This window comes from Phodopus roborovskii, unplaced genomic scaffold, assembly GCF_943737965.1.
Source record: "Phodopus roborovskii unplaced genomic scaffold, PHOROB, whole genome shotgun sequence".
In the NCBI taxonomy this organism is placed as follows: domain Eukaryota; kingdom Metazoa; phylum Chordata; class Mammalia; order Rodentia; family Cricetidae; genus Phodopus; species Phodopus roborovskii.
Window position 1 is genome coordinate 20,646,327 of NW_026126514.1, and position 8,713 is coordinate 20,655,039.

Here is an 8,713-nt window from a genome sequence, read left to right on the forward strand (position 1 = left end):
GAACCGGAAGATATATATTATCTAGTCTCTCTGTGACGAGGTTGAGGGTTTTCCTACTCCCTGTGCTGATTCTGCCCACCACACCACCTCCAGCTCTAATTTCCCTCCTGTTCTAAAACTTCTGCATCAGCTGAAGTTCCTGATAGCGTGGAAACTTTGTTTTTCCCTGCTTTGCTTCATTTCTTTCTGAGGTTGTGGGGAGGTTTTCACCCTCCACAAGACAATTCCTTCAAAGTCACCGAGCGGGTCTCCCAGCCAAGGCACTGTATTGAGCCCTGGAGATAAGAGAAGACATGGAAGGATTTTCTCTTTTCCCAGAGAGTAAAACACCTGATCCTGAGAACCCGGGGCAACAAGTGGAAAACTGTATGTATATGCATATGCATATGCATATGCATATGTATATGTATACCCTTTCATTTAAGACTCTTAAGGCTCTAAAAGGGCCTTGTGCTCAATATGGACCAACTGCTCCTTTTCCACTGTCTCTCCTTATTTCTACTCCTGGGGAAGGTTTTCTGCCCTCTGACTGGAGGATCTTCACAAAGGCTTGTCTTACTGGGAGTGAATATTTACCATGGAAGACTGAGCATTCAAAAAGATGTCAGGACCAGGACCAAGCAATTAGGAATCAATAAAATGATGTGCCCATAAGTTTTGAAATGTTAACAGGAGAAGATATATATATATATATATATATATATATATATATATATATATATGCGCTCAACAAGAGATCAAATACCCTCCCGAGGCTTATGGACAATTCAATACTTCGGCTTTATAGGCATGGTGCAAGTTATCAAATTCTGAAAAAAAAGGCAGAGAAACTTTCTAAAATTAGACAGGGTTCTAATGAGGTATATCAATTTTTTTTGTTGTTTTGTTTTTCATGGGCAGTTCACTCAATCAGTTAAAGCTTTAAAAAAAAAAAAAAAAAGAAGAACTGACCTTCGTTGGTGTCCCCACTGCTATTAATATTATTCTCCAAGCAAAGATGATCGCATGATTATTTGAGTATTGATGGGAAAGACTTACATGATAAAATATTAGCCATTCAACATTCAAAGTCAGATAAGTTACCCTCTTCCTTTACTGCTCAAAGCCTGGCAAGGATTTTTGGTCATTATTTCTCTGTCTCTAACTGGACTTCTAAACTGTGGTCCATAGGAATGTCAATGGGAAGGTTTCTTGCTGGTTATACTAGAAAGCATGAGTCCCTGTAACCAAAAAAAAAAAAATTCTGAGTTTTTTAATTAATTAACTTTATGTTCTGACTTGACTAGGCCATGATATCCTATTTTTATTCAAACATCAGTTCACATATTGCTGTGGAGGTATTATAAAGATGTATTTATCACTTAAATCATTGGACTTCCAATAAAGTGTATTCCCATAATGCAAGGAGTTCATTCAGACAGTTGACCCTTCATGAAAAAAAAAAAAAAAAAAAAAAAAAACAATTAAGAGTTGGGGAGCAAGAGGGGCTCTTGCTTCTAGATTGCCCTTGGACTCAGTTACCTGAGTCTTGCCTGGAATTCCAGCCGCTGGTGTGTGTCAAAGACTTTAGGCCTGCTGAGTTCCAAAGCCATGTGTGCTCATTCTTTAACCCCATCCCAATCGTTTGACATCAAATTGTTTTTGTTTCTCTGGAAGATCTTGAATAATTAAAAGGCTATTATAAAATCACATGGTAGCTTTTGCATTAGAGAAGAAAAACACAAGCAAATTTCAACTTCAGAAATTATTTTTCACTTCAATAAAGGCATAATTCAATAATTCATGTGGGACTCATTTCTGTCCCCCACATCTCTGGGTCGTGTACCCACCCACCCACCCCACCCCACCGTGTGTGAGTGTGTGTGTATGTGAGTATGTGTGTGTGTGTGTGAGTGTGTGTGTGTGTGTGTGTGTGTTAAGGCCCAAATCTAAGGCCTTAAAAATTCTAGGCAAGTTCTCTACCACTGAACCCAGTTTTATATTTAGCAAGTCCATTTCAATAGTCATTGGATAACTTATGTATTACACATATCTCTGTGACACAAAACTATCCTCATTTATTCCATTCACCAGTGAGAAAGGGCAAGCAATAGCAGCCTTGGATTCTGTGGTGAAGACGCTCAACAAATTCTTTTCACAGCCATCACCACTATTGCATCTCCCATTCTCTAGACTTCACTGTAGAATTTGAAATTTTAAGCGTTGAAAACAGATGAAGGTTGGGTGAGCAAATGTGGGGACTCTGCTGAGACCTGGGTGCAGATAATGGAGCAAACCACGCTGGCTCTCTTGAAGCAGTGGTCCTTAAGCTGGTGTGGATGCTTTGACAGAAACAAACAAGGCCAGCCTGGAACTCATTGTGTAGCCTGGCTTGGTCTCAAACTTGCAACCCTCTTACCCCAGCCCCCTGAGTACCTGATTATAGGAAAGTGCCACCATGTCCAGCCCAACCCAACCTGGTAGAATTTTAACCACTGAGATGTAAAATTTCAATAACTAAAAGGGCAAAATTCAAGCACTGGCTACATTAATATACAATATCCTTTGCCCTCTGAACAGGAAAGTTACACAATGACAAGAGAATCCCCTCTTGCTGTAACTCTCCCCCCACTCCCATTTGAAAGAGTGGCAGCAGCTTCCTCCTCTCCTGGCCACTTCATCCGGAAGTCGGGATGCTCCTGAAAAAAGAATGTGGCTCCCATTCCGGACCCCATAATTCAAAGCAAACAGAGAGGACTGACACCATGACACCTTACGGCATCACTGACAGACAATACAGACTTCACTAATGTCTACTCATCAACCGCAAAACCCATCTCAGTGTGCCCATCTCCTGTCACCCTCCCACAGGCTCATGCCCATGCCAGTGGCACCATAAACACTCAGGAGATCTTGCCTACTTCCATAGACTGCCATAAAATATCATTCTTGATTAGTTCCATTAGAAACGCTTTCGCCGCTTCTTGCTAAACACCTTGAGAGTAGCAATGTCCTTATTTTCAAGCATTTAAAAGAGAGGGTTTTCACTCCTGGAGCTTCATGGGGACACATTTAGCGTGCAAGATGAGCATAGACCACATTCAAATGGGGCAAGTTCTCAATCTTGATGAGGCAAAACCTTTTAAGCTTTTGGTCTCTCTGCTTTCTGGGAGACTGGCAGTGTAGTTCTCTGGTAGAGTGCACAGTGGGCTATGGAGGGGACCCTAAATTCAACCCTTAGAGAAAGGTAATGTGGAGAGGTCTAATTCCAGCAATAAAATACATGCTCTGACATCAAAGCTGCTCCTTAGCAAATGGGAATAGACTGGTGGCTCACACCGGCTGTACAAGCTCTTTGGAGGCTGAGGCAAGAGAACTGTGGGAAGTCCGAGGCCAGCCTGAGCTACAAGGTGACACCCTGTCTCAAAAACAAACAAACAGGTGTGCCAAAAAACTAATAATGAACATGAGAAAAGATAGGGTTTCCGTCTGCCGGTGCTGAATGAGGCGTCCCGGTTTGCTGACTGGCTTCCCTTTTGAAGTGTTTTTGAGAGGATTGCTTTTAAACTAAGGGTCCTAAGGGTCCATCCTTCTCACTTTCTGACCCCACTGAAAACCTGCCCACTCACCTGGCCAGTAACCGTGCTTCTCTAGAAATGTCTATCTGAGGGGCTGTGAAGCCCTTAGTCATGTCCCTAATCCCACCTCTCTTCGAGGCTGCTTCTGAGGAGAACCAGCTGGACAGTTCTCTTGCTGTTTTCAAGGCTCATTCTGATCACCAACCAGTTTAAGGCTCCTTGGGAAGGGTCTCTAGTCCCAGCGGGAGCCGAGGCAGGAGGATCTCCAAATTTGAGACCAGCCTGGTGTACAGAGTGAGTTCCAGGACAGCCAGGGCTACACAGAGAAACTCTGTCTCAAAAACAAAACAAAACGGGATGGGGAGGGCTGTCTCAAAAACAAAACAAAACGGGATGGGGAGGGGGTCGTCCTTAAGAAGTTGTCCCAATACTGGTGTTTCATTAGGAGCACCAGCAATACTTAGAGCTCAGTGTCAACATAGCAAACAAAACAAAACAAAAACGAACACAAAAGCATAGCTGTCTCTAACTGACTTCCTCCCTTGCCGGCTAAGCCTCCTTGACCTTCTCAATTCAAATGAACGACAGAATAGGAGTCGGTCTTTTCTGGAGGCTACTACAATGCTTTGAACAGTTTCAATCAAGGGCCTGCCTTACCAACCCAACTCGGGTTATTGGGTGTGTGGGGTTCTAACCTCATGACTAACAGAATTTAAAATCACCCCAGAAAGAAAGTTGAGGACAATCCTATTAGAGCTTGAGAGAAACAACAGCATAGGTGAGCTGAAAACCCCAGCACCCTTAAGGAGGAGGGGAGACTGAAAAAGAGGCCCGTCTTCAAAGTTAGCCACAGACACCAGAGAATCCGTGAGAAAGGCCCGAGAATCTCAGCTGCAAGGCTCCTTCGTCCTACGGGAAAACACCGCACCAGGGACGTGCGATTATAAATAGAGTTAGCTTGTTAAGAAAGGAAACGCGCTTTGAAGAATGGAAGAAGACTACTTGTTGTAATTCTTCAAACAGCGAAAGAAGACATGCCACACAACAGGGCTCACATGGGAGGATTTTTTTTTTTTTTAAATTGGGGAAAGGGAATGAGAAAAGGGAGGGGGACAGAGAGAGAGAGAGAGAGAGAGAGAGAGAGAGAGAGAGAGAAGGAGAGAGACGGGCAGGGCTTGGGGAGGGGGAAAGAGGAAGAGGAAAAGGAGAGAGAAAGCAGGTGGGTTCTTCCCTTTTTTTTTTTTTAAACTATACACATTGGTTTTCTTTTTTTTTTTTTATTAATTTATTTTATTTTATATAACAAAGTCCAATTAAATGAAAACAAACATTTATACACAATATTTGGGAATTTGGGCGTCGTTCTTTCCAAACTACTTCCTGCTGGTAAGGGGCGCTGTCATGGGGGATTCGAAGAAGATTCAGAAATCCTGGCTGTAGTCTGTAAGGCTGCTTTGTCCAGCTGTTTTGAATGTAGGATCACCTGGTACTCTGTTTCAGGTGGTCTGGCTTGATCAAACCACATTAGTCTGGAAGGAATCCATATCTTTTCATTTTCTGTGGAAACAAAAATAGAAATCCTTTTCCCCAGTAACTTGTCCTTCAATTTAAATTTTGGAGTCAAAGCACTGTTTTTTTTAATTTAATTTATTATTTTACATGTTGATCCCAGTTCCCTCTTCCTCCTCCTTCCCTCCCTCCCTCCTTCTCTCTCTCCCTCCCTCCTTCCCTCCCTTTTATCCTCTCTGCCTTTCACATGCACTCTAACCACCCTCCCCTCCCATCCCCCCACCCCAATTCCATATGTAGGGGAATGCCATCCAGTTGGGGTCATGTAGATCTGACAGGTCCTGTGAAGTAGGGACTAGGGCTTCTCTCCTGTCTCTAGATTAAGGCAGTTATCCCTCCATGGGGGATGTGTTCGCAAAGTCCTTTTGTGCACCAGGGATACATCCTGGCTCCACTGTCTGAGGTCCCTTAGACTGCTCAGTCCTTCTGGCTGAGACCCATATTCAGGGGGGCCTGAGTCAGTCCCATGCTGGCTTCCCAGCTATCAGTCTAGTGGCCATTAGCTCCTCCTTGTTCAGGTAAGCTGTCTGTATGTTTCTGCCGCATGGTCTTGTCCTCTCCATCTGCATCTGAATTTCTAGTTCGACTCAGTGTTTATGTATGGGTGTTTGATCCTGTTTCCAACAGGCATTAGTTGAGGGCTCCATGGAGAAGTTAGTTGTTGATCTCACTCTCCAGGAAGGGCATTTATGGTAGCCTTTCCACGGAAGCTCAAATTGTTAGTTGGGAGCAGTCTTGTAGTTCTCTAGACCTTTCTTTGGGGGTTCTTCCTTTTAAAGGGAGGGGCTCAGCGCATGTGCACAGAGACCACACAGCTGGCTAAGGTACTGCCTGGGCATTCGGGCAGGGGTGATGCACTCTGCCAGGTCTCCAAGGGGCGGGCCAGGCATGGCTAAATGTCAACACTAATGAAGTGAGGAAAGAAACTGGTAGCGACCAGCCAAGTGAAACACTGCCCTGTACAAGACCTGCCTCTCCTGTTTGTATTCCAAGGGCTTCCCCAAGTCTCACCGCAAACATGCTCTCTGTCCATTAGGTGAAGCCCGGGTAAGAAAGGGCTATTGTGATATTATTCTTACTCAAGCTCAAAATAACAAAGCCAGAAGCAAGGCTTTGAAACCGTAGGCAAGGCAAATAATTTCCTAAGTTGTTCACGTGGGTGAATATGATACAAGTTCATAATTTGCATGTATGAAAATGTCACAGTGAATCCCTTTGACTTACAAGATCAATGTACACTATTAATATAATTGCTAAACAGCAGCCCCCCACACACACACACACAAAGCCAGCTGTGAATGGGTCACATCTCTGAAATGATCCACACTACAGGGGACCCGCAAATCAACAAAAACATCACTAGAATACCCAGGATTCTAACACCAATTCCCTGTCAATTGATAAATTTGCCTTTCTCTTTCATTTTGTTAGGAATTGAACTCTAACCTGGAGGTGTTTGCCTGTTGGAAATTTACTCACTTACATCAGAGAGAAGATTCTAATAAGAAAGATAAAATACAATTTACAAGGAGGAAAAAAAGAAATGACAGAAAAAAAGTGTAGGCAATTTAGGAAGAATGGCTCTTGTTTGCACAACCTGGAGTCACACATAGCAAGCCCTATGAGCATGGCCAACACAAAATCACAAACTTACAAAGAGGTTTTTTTTGTAAGATATGTACATGTGTGTGTGTGTGTGTGTGTGTGTGTGTATAGTATGTTTGTTTGTATATATATATATGTATATATAATTTCATTGTGCAGTTGTTGAGCATGAACTTTGTAGATGACAATGTCATGTCATAATGTTGAAAAGTTAAACACAGCTATTTTTAAAAGGACATGTGAACAGGTATACCATATTCCAGCACTCAGAAAAATAGAGGCTAAAACCATCTTGGCTTACACATGGAGATTCTATTTCAAAGCAAAACTGAGGAGGGTCGGCAAGGTGGCTCAATGGGTAAAGGCACTTATTGCATAAACCTGGTGATCTGGCTTGATCTTCAGAACCCATGTAAGAGTGGATAGAAAGAACAAAATTGTCTTCTGACCTCCATGAGTGCAGCAAGGGATGTGTGTTCAAACACACGTCATGCATGCAACCTAGATTTGAACCCCAACATACACACATCACCAACAACAACTACAACATCAAATTAAAGCAAAACAAATGATAAGTATAGGAAGAAGAGATGTGTGGATCTGGCCATTCAAAGAATCCTTACTCCCCCACAAGTCTAGTTGAAGTTCAGAAGTAGATAGCTAACTCTGCCCAGTTACTCATCTGAACTTGCTGGTGTTGGGGAAAGTTTCTCTTGTCTTTGGGAAGATGGGTTGGAAGCTGTTTGGGCTGAACGATCCCACAGGAAAGGTGCATCCCCATCTGATGTGGTGGCTATAACCCTCAGCACTAGAGAAGGAGAATCAGTTTGAGGTTCAAAGTTGAGATCTCTTTCTTAAGACAAGAAGAAGGCCATGTGTGGTGATACACACTTAGGAGACAGAGGCAGGTGGATCTCTATGAGTTCGAGGCCAGCCTGGACTACAGAAGGAGTTCCAGGACAGAGAGAAACCCTATCTCGAAGTGGGGGAGAAATGAAAAAAGACACATCCTAGCTACAAGAGAGTAAGGGCACCAAGTAAAAAGCAGAAACTAATGATAGTCAAGTGACGTGAGACACTTGGCCGCAGAGATGTCGCTGGCATCCGAGACTTTTCTCTCAGTGCTGTGGCCCATCTTCTACTCTTTCAACTGACCGCTCTTACTGTAACCTGAAAAACAAATAAATAAATTACACCTAAGGTAAAAGTTCTATGGCTCATTGGTTACTTAGCCTTCCTACCTGTGGAGAGCAAATGTTTGCTGATTTATAACAAAATCATCCCAGGCTACTTATATCAGCCCATTAATAATAGCCACTCATTGTCCACCTCTGTGCCCTATCCAACCTAATATCCCAGTGACTACCTACTAAATCTTTCTGGAATGTTAACAGACCACACACTTCCACGAACCCCAAAGCTAAGCCTGTCATAGGTAGCACCTGAGACCTACAGCAGGGCCTTTCCCTGTTTCGCTATGATTCACTCCCTAATGCTCACAATAGTGTTTGGGGGGGGGGGGATGCTCTGATTTACAATTACGTTTACAATAAAAACTTCAGGAAACTGTTACCACATAGGAACATGTTAGTTGGGACGACCTAAGTCCATGTCCCAAGGTCATGTTCACTCATACTTGGTCCTAGAATAAACTATTTCTTATTTACTTTTGAGGTGAGACCTGCATTTGTGTCTATATAATAAATTCTTTCGGGGTGGGGGTCTTCACCTCCGTTCAAGTTCAGTTGGTTTGGATGGCATTTTCATCACTTGCAACCTGCCTGACATAGCGCCTTTGAATTTTGTTGTGTGGAAGTCGTGCTTGCAACTTTCATTTTAATTTGTTTTCGTCATAAGTACAATTTTACCCGATTTTTCTTTCCTCTAGCGTAGAGGAAATGTTTTTACACCAAAGTGTGTATCATTTACTCCATTTTAAGGAAGGATTGACCCTTCTTTCTCCCAAATTCCCTCCTAGCTAT